The sequence below is a fragment of the Macrotis lagotis genome, chromosome 6, assembly GCF_037893015.1.
Source record: "Macrotis lagotis isolate mMagLag1 chromosome 6, bilby.v1.9.chrom.fasta, whole genome shotgun sequence".
Lineage (NCBI taxonomy): Eukaryota > Metazoa > Chordata > Mammalia > Peramelemorphia > Peramelidae > Macrotis > Macrotis lagotis.
Genome location: NC_133663.1, coordinates 102,306,187 through 102,314,260, shown reverse-complemented (window position 1 = coordinate 102,314,260; position 8,074 = coordinate 102,306,187). Strand labels below are relative to the sequence as shown.

At 32.9% G+C, this 8,074-nt stretch overlaps 1 long non-coding RNA gene across 1 annotated transcript; it reads right to left on the bottom strand.

Moving 5' to 3' along the window:
• Positions 1 to 5,040: 5,040 nt before the first annotated feature.
• Positions 5,041 to 7,773, bottom strand: LOC141491772 (uncharacterized). The gene is made up of 3 exons (XR_012469756.1): positions 7,644 to 7,773; positions 6,827 to 6,872; positions 5,041 to 5,122 (listed from the first exon to the last, which is right to left on the bottom strand). It is a non-coding gene; the product is annotated as an uncharacterized LOC141491772 (long non-coding RNA).
• Between the last annotated feature and the right edge of the window lie 301 nt (positions 7,774 to 8,074).

Sequence of the window (8,074 nt, the reverse complement as noted above, 5' to 3'; positions counted from 1 at the left end):
AGGTTCTGAATTTTTTTTTTTTGGTGCCATGGATCCCTTGGGCAATTTGATGAAGCATAGTAACTCTTTCCCATAATACTGTTACTAAATGGATAAAATAAAACAAGATTACAAAGGAGAAAAACCTGTGGTCTAGGAAAGTGGTAAGAGGATTGTGCAATGGTCATGATAATGGAACAAGAGAGAAGAAAACAGATGTAAGAGGGATGTGGAGTTAGAATTAATAGGACTCAGTTCATAATAGTATAAGAAATGAGAGAATAAGGAAAATCAACAATGATATCAGTGTTTTGAATGTGATGGATTTAATGAATGTTAGTCATGCAAATGATCATGATGATTCAAGGAATAACATGTTTAGGGGGAAAGAGAATAAACAACTCCATTTTGGACATGTCATTGAGCCACTATAGTTATATCCATTTAGAGACATACAGTAAAAGTCCTGGAAATGGGAGTCTGAAGTTCAGAATAGAGATCAAAACTAAAGATAATGATTGGGTAATCATCTCCCAGAAATCAGATTTGAAGTTATTGGAGTGACCAAGCTTTCAGAAAGAGTGTGAAGAGAGAGAAGTTAAGAAGCAAGGACAAAACCTTAATGAAAATTTGTATGGGTAGCTATTAAAAAAAAACTGAAATGTGTTTCTCTGCAAACAAAGAAAAAGTTATGAGTCAATAACAACAAAAGCCAGATAGAGTTTGAAGAGAATGGAGAACTGAAAAAAGGGGGGGGGGGGCTGATATTTAGGAGGTCATTGATCTCATAGAAAAACAAAGTAACAATATAGTAGCCATTGTAAAAGCCAAACTCTGTCACAGTTGGTTAGTTGGTTCTTGTCCTTCTTTATTGAAGAACACAAAAGCAAAATCACTATGTTTTGGAAATTACAGTGTTTCCAACTGTGGCTGATTAGACCAATCGAAGTTCAGAATTCTCTACCACAGGTCAGGTACTTTAAACTTACCTATGCCACAGTAAATATTTTTATACGGCCTTAACATAATGGTGCAAAAGGTACTCTCCTAGAGAGGATTTTTTTTAAAACTAAAGTTGCACATAGAATAAGAAAATATGATAACCTGTGTCATTAGTAGGAGTAACCACAGTTATATGGAAATCTCAAAGTAAATTTATGCAAGGAACAGCCACATGGAACATATCTGGCAGGTCAACATGCCCAATGATGAAAAGTAAGTAAGCAAAACAATCTATTCTAATATATAATCATATGAAAAAAATGTTAAAAATCATTGATTAGAGAAATACAAAGTACAACAACATTAGGTGTAACCTCACATCTATCAGATTGGCTGAAATGACAAAAAAAAAAGAAAATGATCAATTTTGGAGAAATTGTAGGAAGTTTGGGACATTAATGCATTGCTGTTGGAGTTGTAAAATGATCCAATCATTCTGGAGACCAATATGGAACTATGCCCAAAGAGCAATAAAACTAATCATATTCTTTGATCCAGCAATTACAATTCCAGGGCTATATCCAGAAGAAATCATAAAAGATGGGGAAAATCCCACATATTCCAAAATATTCATAGCAGCCCTATTTTAATGTCATATAACTGGAAAGCGAGAGGATGCCCATCAATTGGGGAATGGTTAAACAAGTTATGGTACAAGAATATTATGAAATACTATTGTTCTATAAGAAACCATAAATGGTCAGACTCTAGAGAAGTACAGAAGGAATTACAGGATCTGATGCTGAGCAGAACCAAGAGAGTAATGTATACATTAACAGCATTGTATACCAAAATCAGAATGGGTACAGAATTTAGACATAAAGGGACACCATAGATAAATCAATAGACTAAGAAATGCTCTATCTTTCAGATCTATGGAAAGAGGATAAATTTATGACCAAACAAGAATAGAGAACATAATAAATGCTAAATGAATGATTTTTGACTAAATTAAATTTAAACATTTTTACACTAAAATCAATACTGCCAAAATTAGAAGGAAAGCAGAAAGCTGGGAAGTAATCTTCACAACCAGGAGTTCTAATAAAGGTCTCATTTCTAAAATATATAGAGAGAATTGCATCAAATTTATAAGTTCAAAGATATGAACAGACAGTTTTCTACTGAAGAAATTAAAGCTATATATAATCATATGATAAAATGCTTCAAATCATTATTGATTAAAGAAATGCAAAATAAAACAATTCTGAAGTATCACCTCACACTTATCAGATTGACCAAGATGAGAAAAAGGGAAAATGATCAATGTTGGAGAGGATATGGGAATACTGGGACATTGATACATTGCTGGTGGAGTTGTGAACTGATCCAACTGTGGATGGGGACAGGACAACATACCCAATAAAGTTGTTCTAGCTCTGAACAGCTTAGAGGAGTATCTATGTCGAAAGAGGAATAAAACAGTTCATAATCTTTGATCCAGCAATTCCAATTCTAGGTTTATATCCAGGAGAAATTATAAAAAAGAGAAAAGTCTTACATGTTCCAAAATATTCATAGAAGCCCTTTTTCTAGTGGCAAAGAATTGGAAATTGAGGGGATGCCCATCAATTGGGAAATGGCTAAACAAGTTATGGTACATGAATATTATGGAATGTTTTTATTCTATAAGAAACCATAAGTGGTCAGACTCTAGAGAAGCATGGAATGACTTAGAGGAGCTGATGCTGAGCAAAGGGAGCAGAACCAAGAAAACAATGTACACATTAATAACAATATTGTGAGATGAACAACCTTGATGGAAGTAGCTCCTCTCAGCTGTTCAGATCTAGTACAACTATATTAGAAAGACTATAGACAATGTTGTCCCCATCCACAGGAAGAAAAACAAAACAAAACAAAACACACACACACACAAATACAAAGAAAAATGCTCCAGAATCGGATGAACACTTTATGAAAATTATCTCTTATGTATCTTTCCTTTAATCTTAATTCCTCATACCAAATATAATAGTAATCTGTAAACATGTTTATTAAAATATATATGTACAATGCTAACCTGACTGTTCAACACTGAGAGGAGGGGAATGGGAAAGGAGGGTGGAAGAAAACTTTATAACTTGATGTATATGCAAATGAATGAAAATAAATAAAGTTAAAAAAAAGCAACATTGTGAGATGATCCACCCTAATGGATACAGCTCCTCTCAGCAGCTCGGAGTGCTAGGTGAACCATATTAGACCAGCTATGGATAATGTTTTCCCCATCTAGAGAAAGAAAAAAAACAAATCCTTCAGAATCTGAGGAATATTACATTCATGGTTTTTTTTTTGGGGGGGGGTAGGTTATTTTGTTTTTTACAAGACAATGGGGGTTAATTGACTTGCCCAAGGTCACACAGCTAGGTAATCATTATTAAATGTCTCAGCCCGAATTTGAACTCCTGTCCTCCTGACTCCAGGGCTGATGCTGAATCCACTGTGCCACCTAGCTGCCCTACAGTCATATTTAAAAAAAAAATATCTGTTATGGGGCGGCTAGGTGGAGTTGGGGTGGCTAGGTGGCACAGTGGATACAGCACTGGCCCTACAGTCAGGAGTACCTTAAATATGATTTAAAGTACTTTAATGATTTAAAAAAAAGAAAAAGAAAATCAAATTACCAGATGAAAAATGAAAGGAGAAAACTCATAATTTTATCCTTTCTGCCTCTTTTTTTTCAGAATTAATCATGTGGCATAATAGAAGAGTAGACTCATATAAAGATCTGAGTTTCATTCTGCTTCATACACTCATGAGCTGTGTGATCTTGGACCAATCACTTAGTTTCTGACTTTTTTCTTATTAATAAGTTGAGAACAAAAATAGTAACTTCCTCCCAGCATTACTGTAAAGATTAAATGAAATTATATTTACAAAGTGCTTTGCAACTTTTAAAGTGCAAAATAAATGCTAGTGATTAACATTATCATTTTTTGTCACTTCACATAATAGATGCTCAATTTGCAAATGATACGGAAACTCCAGACATTAATTTTGAGATTTACGAATTGATTCTAACACTAAATCAAGAAGAGTATGAAATTTCATGTATGGATGTGGTTAAGTCCAGGTTAGTAAAAAGTTCCAGATAAATTCTTCATTTTCTTTGTGACTATACCTTCAATCCAAAATCTAGACAAGTTAATCAGATTCAAGAGCAAGAAAAAGAACCAAACTGCTTTTTAAAAAATGCTCATAATATATTATTTCTCATTTTTATGCCAGGCCATAAGTTATCTGGTTTAACAGTCATTGCCAAACAAACATACAACTAATCCATCACTGGCTGATACATACCTAAAATTCTCTTGTTAATTGAGAGAGGTAGAATTCCTCAATGTCAAATAAACTTTTAAAACATCAAAGGTTTCATTGTAAGTAAGTCAATTTTGAACAGTGCTGAATATATGCCTTTGGTTCATTATTAATAAAAATACTATTAGTAGGATTTATTGGGAATTTAAGATAATCATAAGTGCAATTGGTAGAGAGCTGGCCCTGAAGGAGGATCTGAGTTCAAATTCAACTTCAAACACTTAGTAAACCTTATACCAGTCACTTAACTCTGATTGCCTCACATCTAGGTTATCTCCAGTCCTGACTGGTGACCTAGCACAGTACCCCCTCACTGAAATCCAAGTCATGTGCATATCATGGCACCACCTCCTGATGTCAGTGATTTTCTTTGAAAGGGAAGCACAAACAACACCATCATTTTCTCTAATCAAAATTTAATTAACACTTTAAGGTAAAAAAAAGTATGCTTCAGAAAACAATTATTTTATCCCTAAAATTCTGGGAAGTAGACACTATTATAATCCTTATTGTACAAAAGAGAAAACTGAGGCAGCCAAAAGTTAAGTAATTTTTTACCTAAGGTCAAACAGGAAGTACTCTGATACATCTAACTCCATTTTTAGTGCTCTATTCATTGTACAACCAAGATACTTTTCATAGGTTATATTTTCTGTATAAAGTAACATCTGAAGTGACTTTTTGCAAAAAGAAGAAAATATCATAATATGTACAGGATAATATATTTTCATATTTAAGGGCAAAAGAAAATATCATAGAGAAATATTAAAAAAATTCAAACTTACTTGCAATAAATAGTGTAGACAGGGGTATAGGGAATCTATAGAGAGACAAAAATGCAAGTAAGGATTATTGGAAAGTCTGAGATAAAAAAATAAGTTTTTACATTTACTAAAGAGAATGAAGAGAACCACAAAGAGGTTCATTATGTGTTTAAAATTTTAGAACTTGGCTTAATTTAAAAATTACTTTCTCCAAATCTGTAAATACATATGTTCAGATCCCTTTAAAATTCACTTCACAATTATTTTCCTGCTACATTTATGAATGTACGCATGAATCAATACTATAACAATTAAATATTTGTTTTTCTACAGTTTACATATTATTTTCAGCAGCTGGATCCTCTGAGTGTATTATGATTCACGATATGCTAACTAGAATATTGTAGGCATCTCATTATTGTCTATATTAATTGTACGTTAAAAAAATAAATCCTTAAAAGCAAATTTGGCAAATGTTGCTGTGGAATTTCCTCCTTCCTGATATGAAAAATGTCAAGTAAAGATATTTCCTGTTGCTCTTTCAGACACCAGGCTGTCTCAAGTACTAACTCAATTATGCATTGCCAAATTATAAATAGCCTCTAATTAGCAAGTGAGCTCCTTCAGACTCCTTCCATACAATGTATAATCAATACTTCTAATTACAATATCTATGGATTGAATAGATGAGAGGGGATACCAAAATGCTACAATAGATCTTATACAATGGAAATAATAGGTATTATAGAAACTGGTCCATTTAATATCACATTTCTATAGAAACTACTATTTAGACCATTGCAAAAATACCAGCCCCATTATTTAAGCTAAAAGTATCATTATCTAACTTTAATAGTCCTATTCAAAATGAATATAACAAAAAAAATGTAATTTTTAAACAAAGCTAATACATTTTGAGTTCTTTTTTAGCTTATATTACTTTGGTAAAAATTGAAAAATTATTCATATTTATATAGCACAATTAAATGTTTGCAATGCATAAATTGTACAATTATTGAATCAAAATACATGAAAAATTGAAAAAGAAATATATTGTATTTTAAATATCAAGCTCATTTCATAGTTGTTCTCACTTTCCCTTTAAACATTTTTAGTTAAGCAACTTAAATTTTAAGTACCTTACAATGAATTAACTTCTGTATATAAGTATGTATTCACTAACAGATTAAGGTCGGTTCACTTTCTTTTGCTGTAAAAGGATAATTTTTCAGTATGCAATCTTTATTATTTCCTTGCTGTGTTGATATCAGTGTCAAATCTAAAATTAATCTTATGTTAGCATTCTCGTCTCACTACCCTATTGACATATTTTTATCCTTCAAAGTACTCTCAGTCCCATCTTCATGAAACTTTCTCTGATATCTTAGAAAGAAAAGAAATACCCTCTTTGAATAATACTGAAATTTATATCTGAGTTGTTTGTATCTCTGTTTTTAACACACACAAGAGTTCTATACTGATACCTCCTATAGTCGATGGCTACTTGGGTTTGGTTCTGCCTAGAGGAATCATTATTCAGACTCAGGAAAGCATGGATGAAAATAAAACAAAAAAAATTTTAAAAAGTTTACAAGACATAGGGAAGGCTAGACATACACACACACACACACACAGAGAGAGAGAGAGAGAGAGAGAGAGAGAGAGAGAGAGAGAGAGAGAGAGACTAGAACATGCAGTGTTGGCTGGGTCAGAGAAGACTGGCCTTGAAATGGAGTTCAACTTAAGGTTTTATGTCTTACCTCTCATCCAGAGGACAAAATGCAAACTCCTTTTCTCTTACTAGACCTAGAATTAGGTGGAGGATAAAGTAAGGGAAATCAGGATACAAATTTTACATTGAGGGTCTCCACCCAAGATTACTATTGTTCTGTTACAATCAAAATTTTTTACTTCAAACCAATTTACATCTCTACCCAAATTCTTTCTGTTACATTCACAATTCTTTTCATCTTTCCCCTGCATCACTTCTAACATTGAGTTCTCAAAATCTAAACCAGCAAAGTTGTAAATTCTTATCTAGGAAGTATTTAAGGACAGTTCCGATGGTACTGGTGCCTATTTTCAAAGGACCAATCCATCTGTGTTTGGAGAGGTTCATCACCATTAAGTTAGCCACTAGATGATGTATACTTAAGGAATGACAAATTGTGTTTGTTCAAATGTTATCTTAATGCTAAACTTTGTCAAATATATCATTTTAGAAAGATATGTTCTATGACTCATTCTTTGTTTATCCATATTAGGATACAAAACAAAATGTACAAGGAAGGAAGGAAGGAAGGAAGGAAGGAAGGAAGGAAGGAAGGAAGATAGGAAGGAAAGAAGAAAGAAAGGAGGGAGGGAGGGAAAGAAGGAGAGAAGGAAGGAAGGAGAGAGGGAAGGAAGGAGAGAGGGATGGAATAGGAGGTAGAGAGGGAAGAAGGGAATGAATTTTATCTTATTTCAAAAAAATATTCATCATTTCATCAGTTTGGGTAATCTCTGGCAATGTAGATCACAGTCTTCCACATCTTATCACACTATGTTCATAAACTGCTTTATAATGAAAATAATCACCTCATGATTTAGTCTTCTGGTGATGCAACAATCAGAAATCTTTCCAAACTAATTTGAGACTGTTTCATCAAAAGATCGTTCCCCAAAGACTTTCCAGCTTTGGCAAGAACTTTGAGACAACCTTCATGCCATGAGGTATCTAAGAGGGACATTAATAAAAGTATCATTTTAGATTACCCAATTAGTCGTACTCAGTGTAATTTCATCTTTATATTTTTTAAACATGAACTAACAATACCTATCACTTCCTAGAGAGATAGTATGACATTACTTACAGAATTTTAGACCTGGAGTCAGGTAAAATTAGATCAAAATCTTATCTCTGAAACATTACCTAAAGTGTCTCTGGACAAACTTCTGAAACTAAGATAATAAGTTAAGACTAAGTTATAGATTGATTGCAGTTGATATTGGTGCAAAGTTGACATTCC